The sequence below is a fragment of the Erinaceus europaeus genome, chromosome 17 (assembly GCF_950295315.1).
Source record: "Erinaceus europaeus chromosome 17, mEriEur2.1, whole genome shotgun sequence".
NCBI lineage: Eukaryota > Metazoa > Chordata > Mammalia > Eulipotyphla > Erinaceidae > Erinaceus > Erinaceus europaeus.
Window position 1 is genome coordinate 73,344,623 of NC_080178.1, and position 19,005 is coordinate 73,363,627.

General features: G+C 46.7%; 1 protein-coding gene across 3 annotated transcripts in view; it reads left to right on the forward strand.

Annotated features, from left to right (window-relative positions):
- The first annotated feature begins 945 nt into the window (after positions 1-945).
- PTPN5 (protein tyrosine phosphatase non-receptor type 5) overlaps positions 946-19,005 on the forward strand; it is a 63,593-nt gene continuing 45,533 nt past the window's right edge. Inside the window, exons 1-2 of one of the 3 annotated variants that reach the window (XM_060177050.1) lie at positions 947-1,171; positions 18,893-18,995. The gene's annotated coding sequence lies outside the window, so the exon portion shown is untranslated. Of the gene's footprint in view, positions 1,172-18,892; positions 18,996-19,005 lie in introns of all 3 variants that reach the window. The other 2 variants (XM_060177051.1, XM_016185078.2) reach the window with 2 other exon arrangements.

A 19,005-nucleotide genomic window follows, 5' to 3' on the forward strand; every position in this document is an offset into this window, starting at 1 on the left:
ATGGGGGGGGGGGCAGGGGGCATGCAGGGTGCCTAGCAAAAAGGCTGCAGCAGAAATCCAGGGTGTTCGTCCCAAAGAGAAGCACCCTTTTCTCCCTAGTGATAGCAGAGCTAAAGACCCCCGCCCTGTGGTGCAAGCTCAATGCCTCAAAAAGCCCGTTTGAGGATGGAATGATGGGACCCTCCGGGGTGCCAGCCTAGGGGGTGAGGTGCTGTGCGACTAGTGGGCGTCGGAGGCCCTGGCGCCCAAGGGAAATTCAAGACCAGGCGCTCCCCCCCCCCCCCCCAGCCAACACACAGTTCCCCGCAAGGTGCATGCAGAATGCAGAGGACCAGACCGGAGGAAGGAGGCCTGGCTCTCCAGAGCCTGCACAACGGAAGTGGGGTGCCTCCTGCGTGCTTCGAGGCGGGTCCTGGGCACCCCCGCACGCAGCGCACCCAGTGAGCGGTCAGCCCGCCAGTGCTGGTGTGGGTGTCTCGCAGGCACCAAGCAGGGAGCTCCACAGCACCCCCCCCCCCCCCGCTCCATTTAACTGTGATCCCTCGCCCTCTCCCTCCAGCCCCCAAGCTCGGTCCCTTTTGTCTCGCTTGCCAATCCCCACCCCCTCTGTCTGTCTGTCTGTCTGTCTGTGTCGCACCGAGTTGGGTGCGCACATCCCCGCTGTGGTCCCTCTGGCGGTCGCCGTAGCTGCACAACCCCGGCCGGGGTTCCCAGGCACAGAAAATCATGAATGAAATGGACGCGGTGCTCCCTCTCCCCCGCCCTCCAGTGCAGGCAACCTCGGCGTGGGGGCGGCGCCTGCGGGGACTCCAGGCGGAGTCGGGTGGGGAGAGGGGCGATCCGGCTCGAGGGTCTGCAGGGGACCCCGCCCTGCGCAATTGCTCCCCGGGGCGGGGCGGGGCCCAGGCTGGGGCTGCCGAGCACCCCCCACCCCCTCCCACCGGGCGGCCGCGCCGCCACTCGCCGCTAAAGCTTATTTGGTGGGGCGGTCGGACTAGGGAGCGCGCACGGAGCGCGGGACTGACCGACGGACGGACGCCCCCGCACACGCAGACGCACAGAGCTCGGCTCGGCCCCCATCGCAAAACACTCGCGCAGACACACACAGGGACACACGGACACACGCACCCCCTCGCGTGCACATCCTCCCGCCCGGAGCCCGCTCTGCCCGGTAAGTGTGGCGCCTCCTTCGGCGTCTTTGTGTAGGGACCCAAAGGTGGTGGGCACCGGGGTCCTCCCCAGCCACCTACCCCGGGGCGGCCCTACCACTCACATTTCCTCCAGCCCCACGGCCCAGAAACCGGGCGTCCGCCCCCGCCACGCCCCCGCACTGGGGGAGGGGTCCCGCACTCTGAGGAGGAGACCAGGAGCTGGGGAACCGCTCCCCACCAGGCTCTAGGGTAGTTCTGGGGAGGGGTCCTGATAGGGGTCCGGTTCCAGCCTCTGCGGCCGAGACTGGTGCATGGCTCCTGGCTGCAGTTCCTCTCAGGGTCAGAAGCTCCGGTGCAAGGTGAGAGATCGCCCCTAAACTGCTGGCCTGTAGGACAAGGCTCCTAATCCCCCCCCCCCCCGCCCCCCTCATTCTCCTCCCCCAAGAATCGTGTTGCTCAAGCTACTGCCTCCCCACCCACCCCTAAAATAAAAGCCCAGTGCATCCTCCTCCCTCTGCATGCCCCTTTTCCTAGGCTGAGGCCCAGACTTCTGCAAAACCTGCAGATTGCCAGAATCGAGCCCCTAAAGGTTTTCCCTTGCCAAGGACCTTGTGACTTTATAGGGTCGGGTCGGGTCTGGAGGAAGCTTGAGAACTCATTTTACTGCCTCATTTTACAGATGGAGAAACTGAGCCCAGCTAAGGTGGTTTGACCAAGGTCATTAGATAGTGGAAAGCCAACATTAAAATCTGGCTTTCTAACCCATCCCATACTACAACCCCACCACACACACACAATTGAATCCTAGTCCCATTGAAGCCCCAAAGGTCAGAATTTCATCTGGACAGTGCCAGGAAGGTCTTTGTAGCCTACCTCCCAGGTGCAGCAGGTGCCATTACTTTGCTTTCGTCCTAACTGTAAAAGGGAAAATGGAGGTGAAGGATGGGTAGGGGTTAGCTTTTAATTTACTCTTTCCAGTTTAAAGAAGAACTCTTATGCAAGCAATGCAGGTTTGAGATTTAGTTTCAGTGAATGAAGCTGCCGTGGACAGGTTAGAGTAGGTCTTCTGTGCCATCCAGACACCTTCCTGGATCCTTTTCTGGAAGTCCCTAAGTCTTTCGTGTCTGGTCGCTTTTTCTTCCTTGATGTTTGATGACTGTGGCCTGTGTGTTGCTGACCAAGCTGCAGGGGAAGCTTGAGTTACAGCCTCACCAGGCTCAGGTTGTGGCTCTGCGTAAAGCTTCCTCAAGGACAGTTTGGTGTTCCCAGAGCTGAACTCTGTGCTTGGTGCAGAGAGGGTGCCCCGAGAGGTGTGTAGAAGGAGTGCAAGCTGGACTTTTTGAGTGGTACAAGTGCTACCTTTAAGGGGACACCTGGTATGAGATGGCTGGCAAATGTTCGGTGTCTAGGAGCCTGAAGCTCATATCTCTAGAGTTTCCTCCCTCCTGGACTCCAAGGATGCCATTTTTATAAGCATCACAATGGGTGTAGTACCCCCTGGATTTCTGTGATGCAGTGTCCCTCATCTTGAGAGTAGAGAAATCTGGGTTTTAGGTCCAGCTCAACAGTTTTAGTGAACATTCATAACCACTGTGGGTCTCATATAAAAAATAAAAGCATAGGGTTAGATTTTTTTTTGTACTTGCCACTAGGGTTATCTTTAGGGTGTGATGTCCACATGATGAATCCACTATCACTAGAAACAGAGAAATTGAGAGAGACAGGAAAGACAGAAAGCTACAGCACTGCTTCGCCACCTATGAAACTTCTCCCCTGTAGGTAGGGGCCAGGGACTTGAACCTGTGTCCTTCCACATGGTAATATGTGCACTCTACAGGTACACCACACAGTCCCAATATCATATTGTTAGAGATTGTCAGAATCTTCTGAAATATTGTTGGGGCTAGGGGAAGGAGGGAACTTACTTATATAATTGTGGTAAACTGGCTTTTCTCCTTTACTATATGAGGGGATATAGTGAGATAAAGTAGTTTATGTAAGATATTTAGCACAGTGTCTGAAGCATTAAAAAAAAAAAACTGCTCATGACTTGGTAGCTACTAATACCACTAATAATATACCCTCAGCTTCCTCCTTACTGCTCAGGGGCATGGAATTTTAGGGCCTCAGTTTCCCTCTACTTCAAAAAAAATTCCTCCCCCACTGAACTGATTTTAGGACTCAGCTAGCAATAGCCATTTGTGAAGCTACCCTGAGAGTAGTGGCACTTTTGTTTATCAGCTATTTTACACCTATGCATCATTGAAGGTAATAAGTTATGTAATGATAAGACCTTTCTTACCCTGTCACTTATACTTGATCCCTGTAGCTTTATCATTCCCATTTTCTAGATGGAAAAGTTAAGACTCCGGGTTTACCTTATTTACAGGTATATACTGAGAAAATGTCTGAGTCAGAGAGCTTGCTTCCAGCTCGAGTCATCTGATCCCAGATTCTGAGCTCAGCCTCTCCTTTCTCAAGACCTGCCCTGAAAAAGAGAGAGAGAGAGAGAGAGAGAGACCATCGCTTAGAAAGAGTTGAGAAGGAGGTGTTTTATTCTTCTGGAAGATCAAGCATGACTTATCTGAGCCAGTCTAGATAGCATTTAAGCTGAGTCTAAATGATTTGTACAGTAGAAGAAAGGACAGAAAATAGTTCAAGCAGAGGAAGCAGCATGAGCAGAGAACAAACTGTGAGGACTCCTAGGGCATGTATAGAAACTGGAAAGCAGTTTGTTCCAACTGGAGCAAAAAGGATAAAAGAACAGTGGAAAGGAAAGCTAGGTAGGAGAGTGGAGGGGTTGCTGGGGGCCTTGGGGACTGAGCTAAGGGATTAGATTTTAGCTTTTGAGAAGGAAAATGATGGGAACAGACCTGGTCATTAGGAAACTCACTCTGGCTACCAGGGAGAGCAGATTGGAACCAACTGGCAGGGAGCCCTGGCAGGAAATCATGGTGGTGTCTGTGAGAGATAAGGAGGGTCTGGAGTGGGAGGGGTTGCAAGAGTGAAGAGACAAGAGAGTTGATGTGGGAGGTCACAGTCTCCCGAAATCTGATTGGAGGTAGGTGCTAGAGGAATAGGGAGGCTTAGGGGTAGGCACCTTGGACCTGACAGGAAGCACAGTGACTCCTGCTGCAGAGCTATTCACCCCAGACTGTCAGGAGCCTGTTCGTTCATCCATCCATCCATCCATCCATCCATCCATCCATCCATTCATCTGTCCATTCATCCATTCACTCACCAAATATATTTACATGATGTATCACTCATGCAAGGTTGTTCTAGCCTGTGAGGATACATTGCTGCAAAAGATGAACTTCAGGGGCTGGGTGGTGGCACACCTGGTTGAGCACTCATGTACAGTGTGCAAGGACCCAGGTTTGAGCCCCCAGTCCCCACCTGCAAGGGGGAAAGCTTTTCGAGTAGTGAAGTAGGTCTGTAGATGTCTCTCTCCCTCTCCCTCTCCCTCTCCCTCTCCCTCTGCCTCTCTATTTTCCTTTATCCTCTAGATTTCTGGCTGTCTATCCAATAAATAAAGACAATAAAACAGTTTTTTTTTTAAATGAACTGCTTACCCAGACTCTACCAGGGAAAACATGAAACTTGAGCAAAGGTATACTATTTCAAGGAGTGAGGGAAAAAATTAAGTAGGGTGGGGGAAGAGTAGAGGAAGAATTGTCTTTAAATAGAATTGTCTTTGAGTGGACAGGGCTAGAGCGCATAATGAATTGAACCAAATTCCCAGATGCAACCCCTTGCACCACCATAAGCTAGAGCTGATCAGTGCTCTGGTAGAAAGGAAGGAAGGAAGGAAGGAAGGAAGGAAGGAAGGAAGGAAGGGAAATTATCTTTGAGGAGGAACTGTTTGAACAAAGATTTGAATGAAGTAAGGCAGAAGCTGGAGGAAGCCACATGTGCAAAGGCCCTGGGGTAATCTTGGTGTCTTAATAGAACTACAAGTGGGGGTATAAGTGATAGGCAAAGAACAAGGGTGGAAAGGACCAACGTCCAATCATCAGGCCACTCAGAGATCTGGAAAATAAAAGATCATAGTGTGTTGAATTCTTTTGTATCCTACATGCCTAATAAACCAAGATTGACACTCAGCAGTGGCTCACTAAATGTGATTGAGGACTGCAAAGATAGCTCAGCTCATTAGAGAATAGGATTTGCATGTCTCAGGGCCCCCAATCAGTCTAGGCACCATCATATGCCAGAACTGAGTAGTGCTCTCATGTTTCTCTCCCTTCTTCCCTCCCTCCCCCTTTATATAAAAATGAATATTTTAAAATGCATATTTTTTATTTAATGAGAGAGATAAAAGCAGAGAGAGAGATGGGTCAGAGCTCTGCTCAGCTCTAGTTTATGGTGGTGCTGGGGATTGAACTTGGGTCCTCAGAACCTCAGACATGAAAATCTTTTTGCATAACCATTATGCTATCTCTCCAGTTCTTTTAAAAAATGTATTCTTATAATCTGGGAGGTGGCGCAGTGATAAAGCTTTGGACTCTCAAGCATGGGGTCCTGATTTCGATCCCTGGCAGCACATGTGCCAGAGTGGTGTCTGGTTCTTTCTCTCTCCTCCTATCTTTCTCATTAATAAATAAATAAAATCTTTAAAAATATATATTCTCATTTGTTTTAATGAGAGAGAGAAAGGTAGAAAGAGAGAAATACCCTAAATGAATCTTTTTAAAGGGTAGATGTTGAATACTGAAAATAACCATTTCTGTACAAAGCCTCTTATCTTGGACATACATGAGCCTATAAATATAGTATGGCATAGTAAGCTGTAGTGTGATCAGAATGATAAAGCTCAGATGATTTGAATGTCTGTGTTCTCATTCAAGTATGAATATTTGAGTCAAATCTGCATATTTTATTCGCTGTGACTTGATATTATAAATACTGCGGTTGACTAAGACAAAAAGTAAAACATACCTGAAATGACTGTGAAGAAACATTTAAATGGCACCATTTCTGCTCTTCCCTTACCCCTACCCCCACCCTCCCAAGATGATTTGTCTAACCTTCTAACTTTATTTCGAATTCTCCTTTGTGCAACTTTTAGGGCCTTCGCCATTCCTCTCACAGAGATTTCAAAGAAGCTTGTCTCTAACACAAAGACCCTTATTTGCAGGACAAGAAATTATCTTCTCATCTAATTGACAGATGTAAGACATCAGAGAGGCCAGTGGAAGAGAGAAGTTATTTCTAGAACTATAAATTCTTGGATACCCAATTAATTTTTTCTAAAAATCTTCGTTTATTGGATAGAGACAGCCAGAAATCAAGAGGGAAAGGGAAAATAGAGAGGGAGAGAGACAGACACCTGCAGACTTGCTTTACTACTTGCAAAGCTTTTCCCCTGCAGGTGGGGACAAGGGCTCAAACCCGGGTCCTTGCGCATTAACACCACCCTCTCCAATTAATTGTTTGACTGGATCTACAATTGATAATGGGAAGACTCCAGAAGGTAGATTAATCAATTAAAACTTTTGTCTTCCTTAAGCTGAATATAGGAAATGTGTGGGCATTTCAAAATATGCAATACCCTTTACCAAAAATTTAACCAAATCACCAGGAAATATATATATATCAGTGTTTTTATGAGTCAGCAATGGAAGGGTGTTTGCTTTGTTGTACACACAATTCACAGTCAAGTGCAGCCCCACCTTCTGCTGTGGTGTGTCTGTCTCTCTGAAAATGTCAGCCTGTAGTGGTGAAGCTCCATTGACAATCAGAAAATAAAGCCAGTGTTCAGTCCGCCATAAAATGACTCAGATTAAGATATTAGGCTTGGGGTAAGGTTTCCAGTTTCTACAAGTGACATGACTTGCAGAAAACCCAAGACTAGTCCAAATCCCATCTGATTCTGCAAGTATTGTCACTTAGACACTGAAAACAGGTCAGTTCAAGAAAAAGGAAAACTGAAAACTCACCTACTTTTTTGAAAAATGCAATCACCGAAAATCTTCCTCCTGACTTTAACAGTGGCAGTGTGGAAAGTAAGACTTCTCCCCCTCTCATTTATAGCATTCACATCTTTTGTGGAGAAATGTGGAGTAAGCACCTTGGCCACCCATGTCTGCTAAAACTCAGAAATTCCCACTTTTACAAGGGAGAAATTATCCCCTCTGAGCTGTGGGAGATGAAATTTAAAAAACCCTCTCCTTCTGGTATCCCAGTTGGAACAAGCTGAGCTCAAATTTCCAGACCACCAGTGAAGCATGTTGAGTAGGGGCAAGATGCCCTTGAACTCCATGTAGGGGACCCATAGTTTGTAGACTTGTGAGGAGTCAAGCACCTTGGTATAAATTCCTAACTTAGAGGTAAACTATTCATGATTAAATCTAGTTACTGTGATAGCAAAATAAAGACCCAGAATTACCTTTGTCTTTCATAATGAACTGTTGGTTGGAGTCATTAGAGATATGCCAAGTTTTGACATAACTTTTCTTATTTTAAAATTTTTTATTAGTGACTTAATAGTGATTAGCAGGATTGTAAGATAATGGGTGTACAATTCCACACAGTTTCCACCACCAGAGTTCATGTCCCATCCCCTGCAATGGAAACTTCTATATTCTTTATCCCTCTGGGAGCATGGACCATAATTCCTTATGGGGTGCCGCAGGTGGAAGGTCTGGCTTCGGTAATTGCTTCTCTGCTGGACATGGACAATAACAGGTGGATCCATCCCCCCAGCCTATTTCTATCTTTCCCTAGTGAGGTAGGGCTCTGGGGAGGCGAGACTTCAGGTCACACTGGTGAGATCTGCCCAGGAAAATCAGGATGGCATAATGGTAGCATCTGCAACTTGGTGGTAATATAATTTTCTTTTCTTTTCTTTTTTTTTTTTGCAACGTAACTTTCTCAAGAGCTGAAATGATCCCTTTCACCCTCAGCTTTTTTGGAATCTCCTAAGAAGAAACTGGTGGACTTCATTAATGAGCTGTTTGTAGTTGTCTGGAGTTTGTAGTTGTCATCTCCAAATATTACATATTACATATTTCACTATCAACCTAAATGTGTTACCCAGTCTTTTAAAAAGTAAGATTTTTAAACTTGAGCAGTTATCATACACATCACCATGCACAAGGACACAGGTTTAAGTCCCTTGTCCCCACCTGCTGGTAGGGGTTGGGAGAGGAGCTTCGTAATATGGAACAGTGCTACAAATGCACTCAGATGTGTGTGTGTGTGTGTGTGTGTGTATCTCATTCACTATTTCTCTTTCTGTGAGAAAGACCGCCAGGAATGGTAGAATTGTTGTGCAGGCACTGAGGCCCAGTGATAACCCTGGTAGCAAAACAAAAGTTGTAAAATTGATTCAACCTTCCTTATTATAAACTGTAATCCTACAACTAGAGGACAACCAGGATGTCTTCCATGGATCTATTTTTTTTAAATAATTTCAGTCCCTGTTTAGACCCCCCCCCCAGTCAGAGTTATCTCTGGGGCTTGGTGCATGCACAATGAATCTACCATTCCCAGCAGCCATTTTTTCCTGTTTTTTTTTCCTTTCAAATTTTACTTGATATGATAGGGCAGAGAGAAACTGAGAAGGGTGCAAACTTTTGTATTTAGTGTCGAATGTGAAACATTAATCCCCCAATAAAGGTGAGGGGGGGGAAGAAATTGCAAAGGGAGAGGGAGAGTGGTCGGAGAAGGCATAGTGGATAAAGCATTGGATTCTCAAGCATGAGTTCCTAAGTTCGATCCCTAGCAGCACATGTACCAGAGTGATGTCTGGTCCTCTCTCTCTCTCTCTCTCTCGCTCTCTCTCTCTTATGTTTCTCATTAGTAGATAAATAAAATCTTCCAAGAGAGAGAAGGAGGGAGGGGAAGATAGAGAGGGAGAGACAAAGATGGACACCTACAGCACTGCTTTACTGCTTGGGAAGCATCCCCCTGTACGTGGGGAGCGGGGGCTCCAACCCCCGCTTGTGCACAGTGATGTGTGCACTCAACTGACAGGACCGCCACCTGCCTCCACCTCCATGTAGTTTTGTACCCTCCATTTTTCTCTTTACATTAACGTCTGTGTTCATACATGATCTTATTGTCCTCTTTTGTTTAATCATTTTGTCACTGGTGGACCTAGTCAGCAGTGAGTATATTCATGTGTAGAGCTTTTCTGTCTCAGAGTCCCAAGGCATTTGTTATAAGAACCTATAAAAGGACAAAGAGGGTTAAAGTGGGGAGCAAGGTAAAGAAAGTACTAATTATATTATGTGCACTTAACCAGATACGCCACCACCTGGCCCCAGAAAGTGCTAATTGTAATCAGAGGTTGGTTTCATAAACATAGAGGACATGGCCCTGGGTCCTGGGATAGAAAAGGAATAAGGGAATACAGAATTGGAACAAGGAGAGGTTGCAGAGGGAGACCATGGGCCAAGAAGTAAAAGTCACAGAACTCTGAGGATTTGACAAAGAAGTGTCCAGTTCTGTAAGATTTCAGGTGACATTTCTCCATATTGTTGATTTGTTTTTGGCACTTTTTGAGATGATGATGAAATTAATAAAAATTTACTGTTTTAACAATATCTAAGTGAAGGGACCACACCTAGTTAAGTGCACTTATTATCATGCACAGAGACCTGGGTTCAAGCCCCTAGTCCCCACTTGCAGGGAGAAAACTTCAGGAGTGGTGAAACAGTGCTGCAGGTGTCTCTGTGTCTCTCTCCCTTTTATTTATTGTATTTTTGCCTCCAGTGTTATTGCTGTGGCTTGGTGTTGGCACTATGAACCCACTTCATTAGTGATGACCTGTATAAGTGTCTGTTTGAGACCCTATTTTCAATTATTTGGGGTAGATAACCTAAGTATGGAGTTCTGGATCATGTAATAATTCTATTCACTTCACTCCTTAAGGAAAATAGGTGCTTTTTATATGGGGTTTTTGTGTGCCCAGCATGAGACAGACCAAAGAGTGCAGAGCATAGGGAGTACAGGAAGGAACCATAGACTTTCTAGGTAAATTTTTGTGTGGAACTTGCATGGCCTTAGAGAGAATATAAATTAATCCAGTCTCCCCTTTTTTGACAATTATGTGGGAAGAAAAAGAAAACTCTCAGCAGAGACCTTAGTGGATAGAAGTACTTTAGTCATAGGGAAATTGTGTTGGAAATCAGCATCACCGCCAGGGTCCTGCCCACAAGGGACTTCGATCTGCTGTGACACCTGAGAAGTAATGTGGAGGCAGAGATTGGTCTTGATGTTGATCTTGTGATGACGGGAACTAACTTCCCCTGGGTGCTTCCTGTACTGTCTCACTCCACCTTCCTAACAGTTCCATGAGCTATGTCATCATTACCCACAGTGTGCAGATGAGGAAACAGACTCAGGGTGTTTAAGTTACTTAAAAGGGGGGCGGGGGGGACAGTGGGCAGTGGCACACCTGGTTAAGCACACATAGTATGAAGTGCAAGGACCTGCATAAGAATCCGGGTTTGAGCCTCTGCTCCCCATCTGCAGGAGGGACCCTTCAGAAAGGCAAAGCAGGTTTGCAGGGATCTATCTTTCTCTGTCCCTCTCTATTTCTCTACTCTCTCAATTTCTCTCTTTCCTAATCAATCAAACGGAAAAAAAAAAAAGGCCTCTAGGACCAAATGGATTCATAGTTTCATAGTGCAGGCACCGAACCCCAGTGATAACCCTGTAGGCAAAAACAAAAACAAAAAAAACATGAGAGTGGCAGAGTGAGAATTCAGATCCAGTAAATATGGTCTACTGCTGAGCAGAAAGACACCTACCCACCCAGTCTGGGGTCTCAAGAGGTCTTCTTTAAAGGACTAAGTCAGTCATGCATTTTAGTCTAAGTTGTCTGAGGTCTCCTTTTGTCCAGGATTTCAGAAAACAGTTTTTTGTGGCAGCATGCTGTCATGCTTCCAGTGCCACGCCATGCCCAGGGCAACTTCTCTCTGTCTTACCTAATAGAAAAAAAAAAAAAAAACAGGAAAAAATGGTCAATGGGAGCAGTGGATTAAAAAAAAAAACAAAAACCACCACTGGGAGTCGGGTGGTAGCACAGCAAGTTAAGCACACGTGACACAAAGCGCAAGGACTGGCATAAGGATCCCAGTTCGAGCCCCTGGCTCCCCACCTGCAGGGGAGTCGCTTCACAGGTGGTGAAACAGGTCTGCAGGTGTCTGTCTTTCTCTTCCCCTCTCTGTCTTCCCTCCTCTCTCCATCCTATCCAACAACATCAGTAACAACAACAACAATAATAACTACAAAAATAAAACAGCAAGGGCAACAAAAGGGAATAAATAAATAAATATTTTTTAAAAACCCACCATCTCAAATTTTCTTTGTCCCACCCATTTAGTAGCTGTCCTCCAGAGGTAACCGTTCTTCCTGTTCTGTCATTGTAGGTTAGTTCTGTCTCTTTGTCCTACAGATGGAATTATACAGCATGTGACCTTTCATGTCTTTTGTGATCCATCCACATTGTCCAACCTTGCTGACATGCACAGATTTCTTTTCTTTCCATTCTTTTTTTTTTCCCTCCGGGGTTATTGCTGGGCTTGGTGCCTGCACCATGAATCCACCGCTCCTGGAGGCCATTTTTCCCCCTTTTTGTTGCCCTAGTTGTTGCAGCCTCATTGCGGTTATTATTATTGCCATTGTTGATGTTGCTTTGTTGTTGGATAGGACAGAGAGAAATGGAGAGAGGAGGGGAAGACAGAGAGAGAGGGGAGAGAAAGATAGACACCTGCAGACCTGCTTCACCGCTCCTGAAGCGACTCCCCTGCAGGTGGGGAGCCGGGGGCTCGAACCGGGATCCTTACGCCGGTCCCTGCGCTTTGTGCCACGTGTGCTTAACCCACTGCGCCACCGCCCGACTCCCCTTTCCATTCTTGATAGAGTGCTCCAGGCTGACTTTTTCAGACAGAGAGTGGCAGAGGGGCAGAAGGAAGGATACCATAGCACCGGAGCTTTCTCATTGTGGTGGAGGCTCAGCTCACACCTGGGCTACACACATGGCAAAGCGGGCACCCTCCCAGATGAGCTGGTGAGAATGGCCATACCTGTGCTTCCCACAGAGGGAACAATGAAAGGGAGGGTGTCTGTGAGTTAGAATCGGCCTGGAGTCTCCTCCCCACTCTCTGCTGAGTCCCAGCTTGTCCGAGAGAGGCTAGATCCTGCTTCTGTGTGCAGCTTCCCAGACTCTCTCACTTTGCCCATCCGGGAGCCTCCTCTAAGACAGACTTGCTTAGCATTGAGCACATGTCTGACTCTACCTCCTGGACAGGAAGCTGGTTGAGGACAGAACTGGTTCTTAGCCATCTGTGTGTCCCCACAGGCTTAGCACAGAACCTGGTAGGAAATGAACGGATATGAGATGGTAGGTTTTAGGGCGTCACGCAGCCATGTGTGTGAGATGATCCATTTGCTTTTGTCTTTCTTATTTTAATACAGTGCTGGGACTCAAAACCTGAGCCTCATACATGCAAGGCTTGTGCTCTATCAATAAGTCACCTCCCTGCCTCCCTAGCCATGTACTTATTTATGAACTGCACATATAGAACTAGTCACTCATTCTCTTGACAGACTTTAAGCCCTAGACTGGGTGTTGAAAAATCAGTGGGGCTGGGCAAGAGTACATCTGGTAGTGAGCACATATCACAGTGTCAGGGGACCATAATTCAAACCCCAGTCCCCACTTGCAGGAGGAAGGCTTCATAAGTAATGAAGCAATTCTGCAGTTTTCCCTCCCCTCCTTTCCCTTTCCCTTTCCTTCTCCCTCCCCCTTTCCCTCTCCCTATCTATCTCCCCTTTCCCTCTTAATTCCACTCTGTCCCTATCCAAAATAAATAAAATATTTTGGGGGGCAGGTGGTATCACACTCAGTTAAGCACACATAGTATGAAGTGCAAGAACCTACATAAGGATCCCTGTTCGAGTCTCTGGCTCCTCACCTGTAGGCAGGGGTCACTTCACAAGAGGTGAAGCAGGTCTGCAGGTGTCTAGTTTTCTCTCTCCCTGTCTCCCTCCTCTCTCAATTTCTCTCTGTCCTATCCAATAAAATGGGGAAAAGGGGCTTTCAGGAGCAGTGGATTTGTAGTGCAGGCACTGAGCCCCAGTGATAACTCCGGAGGCAAAAAATAAAATATTTTAAAAAGTCAAAAAAAAATTATAGGTCTTGCCTGCAAAATGTGTTCGAACCCATCTTTTTGAAGCTGATAAAAGGTATTCCAGAAAGACAGTGTTATTTCCAGGTACAGATGATAAATGTGGAGTGAAACTCTGCCAGTGAGGCAGAGCCCCTTCCCAAAGAACCTGATGTCATAGGCAGTGGCATTGGTGAGCATGGTCCAGCACAGGGAGGCAAGGGGAGGAGGGAGAGATCAGAGTCAGTCATGGAAAGCTGCCTGAAGGAGGTGAGTTCCAGGAGTTTTCAAAGAACGACTGTAAAATCGGGGAGTTACATTATCAAGGGTAACACACAGAAAGCCAGGGTGTTGATCCAAGGTGACCTGAATCATAGACCTGACTTTGAAGGGCCTGGTCCTGAGTCTCACACAACTTTTCTCTCTTCTTTTCGCTCCTCTTTGTTCATTTTTTCCTTCTCTCTCCCCCTACCCATGTCACTTCACTCCATCTTCCTTCCAAACCCGAGTGCAATGCAAATAGCAGGATGCGCAAAGCCTGCCTTCCACCCTTCCTCATCTGTCATGGGGGCTGTAGAAGGGTGCCCATCCCCAGATCCCCAGCCTAGGCAGCTTGCAAGAGAGGTTATAGACCCAAGGACCAGGGAGCAGAGTGGGGTGCAGTCAATGCCAGGTTCCCAGTCACCAAAATGCTCGGGAAAGAATTCAAGTAGAGGGGCCAGGCGGTAGCACATCTAGTTAAGTGCACATTAAGTGCACAAGGACCTGGGAGAAGTTTCAGGAGTGGTGAATCAGGGATGCAGGTGTCTCTCTATCTCTTTCTCTTTATCTCCCCTCCCCTATCAATTTCTCTCAGTCTATCCAATAATAAATAAAATAAAAAGTTTAAACGTAAGTAAAAATTTAATTTTGTAAAAAAAAAAAAAAAAAACCAGAGAAAAGGTCAACACACCCTCGGCTTCCTGGGAGGCCACATAGAGGGGAGGAGCAGGAAGGTTGCTCAGGGAGGAGGAACAGGGGGAGTCAGGAAGACAATTGAGAAGAAGTGGACAGGACTGGGGCCATTTTCCTAGTGGAGGAGGACTTGGGAAATACAAGGAAGTCAGCTCTTTCCAAAGCTCTTCCCAAAGTCCCTGCATCTGGGAGTCTGGCGGTAGGTAGTGCAGTGGGTTAAGCGCAGGTGGCGCAAAGCACAAGGACCGGCTTAAGGATCCTAGTTTGAGCCCCCGGCTCCCCACCTGCAGGGGAGTCGCTTCCCAGGCAGTGAAGCAGGTCTGCAGGTGTCTGTCTTTCTCTCCCCCTCTGTCTTTCCCTCCTCTCTCCATTTCTCTCTGTCCTATCCAACAACAACAACATCAATAACAACAACAACAATAATAACCACAACAGTAAAGCAACAAGGGCAACAAAAGGGAATAAAAAATAAATAAAATCCCTACATATGACTCCGGATAAGGAAACAACTGAAGGCTCTCCAGAGAGGAGAGGAGTAGACCTTTCAGAGAAGGCCCCTCTCCTCCTCAAGCCTCCTGTGTCTACATTGTTCTCATTAGCTCCGGGACCTAGGAAACAGACCTTTGCAGCTGATGGCATAGCCTGATACAAAGAACAGGCACCTCTCTGCTGGGCTGATTGAGAGGGAGCTGGAAATAAAGCTTCCAGCCAGATCAAGGGAGGGAGGGAGGAGGAGACTGCCTGCCCAGGGCCCTCCTACTTGAGTCACTTCTGTAGTCTTTACCACAGTCCAGCAGGAGGCAGCTTGCTGTGTCCCAGAACAAGGATCTGAAACTCAAAGAGGCGAAGACACTGAGCCAGAGCCCTGTGGTGAGAAGGTGGCCGAATGTAGTGTTTCAATCAAGTCTTCTGCCTCTAAGCTCAGCCTTTCTCCAAAAGACCACACTAGCCTGAGGATGTGACCTCAGGGCCCAGCCAGTCAGTAGAAAGCATCTGGCCCTGGACTGAGGACCTCTGTTGACAGCATTAGCCTATATGGCAGAGAGCCAACCGTCTGTGACCCAGGAACAGACTCTGTTTTGTCACCTCCATTGGTCATCTGAGCAGGTGCAATGTGCCTTTCCCTGCTTTCATGTCAGTCCCTCGTTCGTCTGGAGTCCCTACTAGCTCCTAACAGAGTGTAGTCACCGTGTCTCCACAAGGTTGTCACAGATCCAGTGAAACAGGCATTAGCACAGGATGCATAGTACAAGTGCAGCTGGCATTCATTAAATCTGAATTCAAGATAGGAGACCTGTGTGTGTGTATGTGTGGGGGGGTGATCCTTGAGTCACACTCGGGCAGCACAGTCTCAATGCTTGTGCTCTCTGAGGCATTGTTACTGAGCTGTGTGTGCGTGCGTGCGTGCGTGCGTGCGTGCGTGCGTGTGTGTTTATTGCCGCCAGGGTTATCACAGAGGCTCAGTGCTTGCACCATGAACCCACTGCTTCTAAAGACCATTTTTTCCAGGCCTTTTCTTCCCCTTTTTATTTGATAGGATATGGAGAAATTGAGAGACAGGGAAGAAACTGGGAGACAAAGACAGAGGGACACATGGGCTGGAGAGATAGCATAATATTTATGCAAAAAGCTTTCATGCCTGAGGCTCTGAGGTCCAAGGTTCAGTCCCTAGCATCACTGTAAACCAGAGCTGAGCAGTGCATTGGTAAATAATAATAATAATAATAATAATAACAACAATAAATAATTTTGGGCCCGGATATTGTTGCACCTGGTTGAGTGCACATGTTACAATATGCAAGGACCCAGGTTCAAGCCCCGGTCCCCACCTGCAGGGGAAAAGCTTTGCAAGTGGTGAAACAGTATTGCAGTTCTTTCTATCTCTCCTCCTCTCTATCACCCTTTCCCTCTCAATTTCTGGTTGTCTCTATCCAGTAAGTAAATAAAGATAATAAAAAATTTTTAAGAAGCTTCACAACTTGTGAAGCTTCCCTCTGTAACTGAAAACTGGGGACTTGAACCCAGGTCTTTGTATATGGTATTATGTGCACTCAGCTGGGCGTGCCACCACGCAGCCTCTATATATATATTTTTTTTTCAGGGACTGAGTCTTGATTATCTGGTGCTGTATAAAGTATATATTTTAATTTATTTTAATGATGACAGAGACATAGAGAAATAGGGAGAGAGGGGAGAAAGAGAGATGCCTGCAGCACTGTTCCACTCCACATGAAGTTCCCCCCTCAAAGGTGGGGGCTTGAACCTGAGTCCTTATGCATAGTAATTTGTTTGCTTTACCAGTCATACCACTGTCCAGCCCTGCCATCCAAAGTATTAAACACGGAAGCAGTCAAGCCACATCAGAGGCTATAAACCGAGTGGTTGAAATGAAGTCTGGGTCTATAGTAAAATCAACATGCAGCTTCGTCTAGGATTAAACAAATGGGAGGTTTATTCATAAAAATTACTGTGAATGTTAAGTGAGAGGAAAAGTAACTAAGTGAAATGGTGGAAGCCAAAAGTCCTTCAGCTAACTACCCAAGACACCAAAAATGAAGAGGTCAGGAGGAAGATCAGTTTACACCAGCAGAACACCACAAAAGAGATGTTCCAAAGAGCCCAAGCAAGCTGCTTATATAGTCTCTTGTACCCACAGTCCCTTGTGAGAATGCTCCGTAGTCAGGCTGACATTATCCGTATGCTAACTGTGTCTAAATTCCTGTCACAACATGGGTCTGGGGTCTTAGCAAACTGAATCTGAAGGCTGATTCTGTCACTTGCCATCTGTGTTGACCTTGAACAAGTGACTCAGTCTCTCAAAGTCCCAGTCTCCAACCATGTAGGAGGAGACAGCAACTGTGTAGAGCTCATAGAGTTAGGAGAAGCCAATGATGTCATCCATGTACAGGTGTTGGCACAGTATTCAGCACACAGTAAGTGCTTGATAAAGGGAGGCTTCGGTAATTATAAATCCCAGGTTCAGGGGCCAGGTGGTGGCACACCTGATTGAGCACATGTTACAATGCACAAGGACCAGGGCGGAGGGTAGATAGCATAATGGTTATGCAAATAGAATCTTATGCGTGAGGCTCCAAAGTCCCAGGTTTAATCCCCTGTGCACCACCATAAGCCAGAAGTGAACAGTGCTCTGGGGAGAAGAGAAAAACAAAAGGGAACAATGCACAAGGACCCAGGTTTGAGCCTCCAGTTGCCTCTCCTTTGAGGGAAGGCTTCACAAGTGGTGAAGCAGTGCTACAGGTGTCTCTCTGTCTCTCTCCCTCTCTATATCCCCTTCCTCTCTATTTCTGTTTCTATCCAATAAATAAAGAAAATATAAATAAATAAATCACAGGCTTGTGTGCAAATAGGTGAGGAAGAGGTGGAGATGCAGACCTCAGGAGTTCACGTGCAGGGAGGTGAGAGCAGAAGAGGGAGCATCCCGTTCTTTCTAAAGGAGTTAAGGAAGCTCCTGCTAAAATGGTAACCTTTTGTGGGGGGTAGGTAGCATAATGGTTATGCAAAGAGACTCATGCCTGAAGCTCCAAAGTCCCAGGTTCAATTCTCCCACACCACCAGAAGCCAGCACTGAACTCTGGTGAAAGAAAGAAGGAAGGAAGGAAGGAAGGAAGGAAGGAAGGAAGGAAAGAAAGAAAGAAAGAAAGAAAGAAAGAAAGAAAGAAAGAAAGAAAGAAACAGGGTCTTCAAAGACAAAATCAGAGGTTTTCAATCTGAGAAGGGAAGTGGGGACTTTTTCCAATGAAGGGAAGAGTGCATTTCAAAGCATTGGAGGTGAGCAAAGCATCTAATTAAATGGAGATTCCAGAACACCCTCCACCTCCCCCCAAGAGGTGTGATCACAACTTCATGTTTGTGATTGCCTATTTCCTTCCTGTAAATTAAACTGTGTACCTGGTGGGGAGAAGGGGACTGTAGAGAGAGGGGGCAGAATGGAGTGTTTTCAGCCTTGGAGAAAAGACAATTAAGCCAAATGACCTTTGATTTGAAGTCCTGCTCTTCAGCTGAATTTCTTTTGGGCTCCTTTCCACTGCATAGGTAATACTCTCCACAGCTGAACGCTGCGCAGCCTCTACCATAACTGGTTGGAGGATTCCCCTTCCATACTCAAAGGCTTGGACAACCTTTGGCCCAGGCCTTGCTTCCCTGGTGTTTGGAGCGCCCTCTGCTGGATCTCTGCCACTCCACCACCACCCACCTCATTAAACCCATAATGGAAGCTTGGCCTTAAGGAAGAACCTTTACAAGTCATTCATTAACTTCATTCGAAACTAGAGTGACAAGATTAGAGCAAACCAATGACCCAGTCACAGGGTGGCATGGGACTAGAGTCCAGGCTGCTGGGTCCTTGACCAGTATATACTTGTCACTCCAATAATGAAGCCTAATCGCTTTCTCCACACAGTCTCCATGGGAGGGTCTCCCTAGACTGCTTCAAGTAAAACAACCTCAGGTCACAGTCCATGACAGGCCTTCTGTCATTGTTCTCCTGGCCTTAGACTCCTAATATATAAACTGGAGTCGTGTATGTGTGTGTGTGTGTGTGTGTGTGTGTGTGTGTGTGTGTGTGTATAGACTTTTTAAAGAACATATCCAGTGAAGCTGTTGTTACTTGCTTTTTGGTAATGTGTACTCTCTCCCTAATTTCAGAGCATTGTTTTCAACAATGACTGAAAACTAGAAAAGAGAAGAGTTTAGGGATATGGGCGATGAAGACAGGTCTGTCGGTTCCTCGCTGTGGATGCCAGGGCAGGTAACTTCAT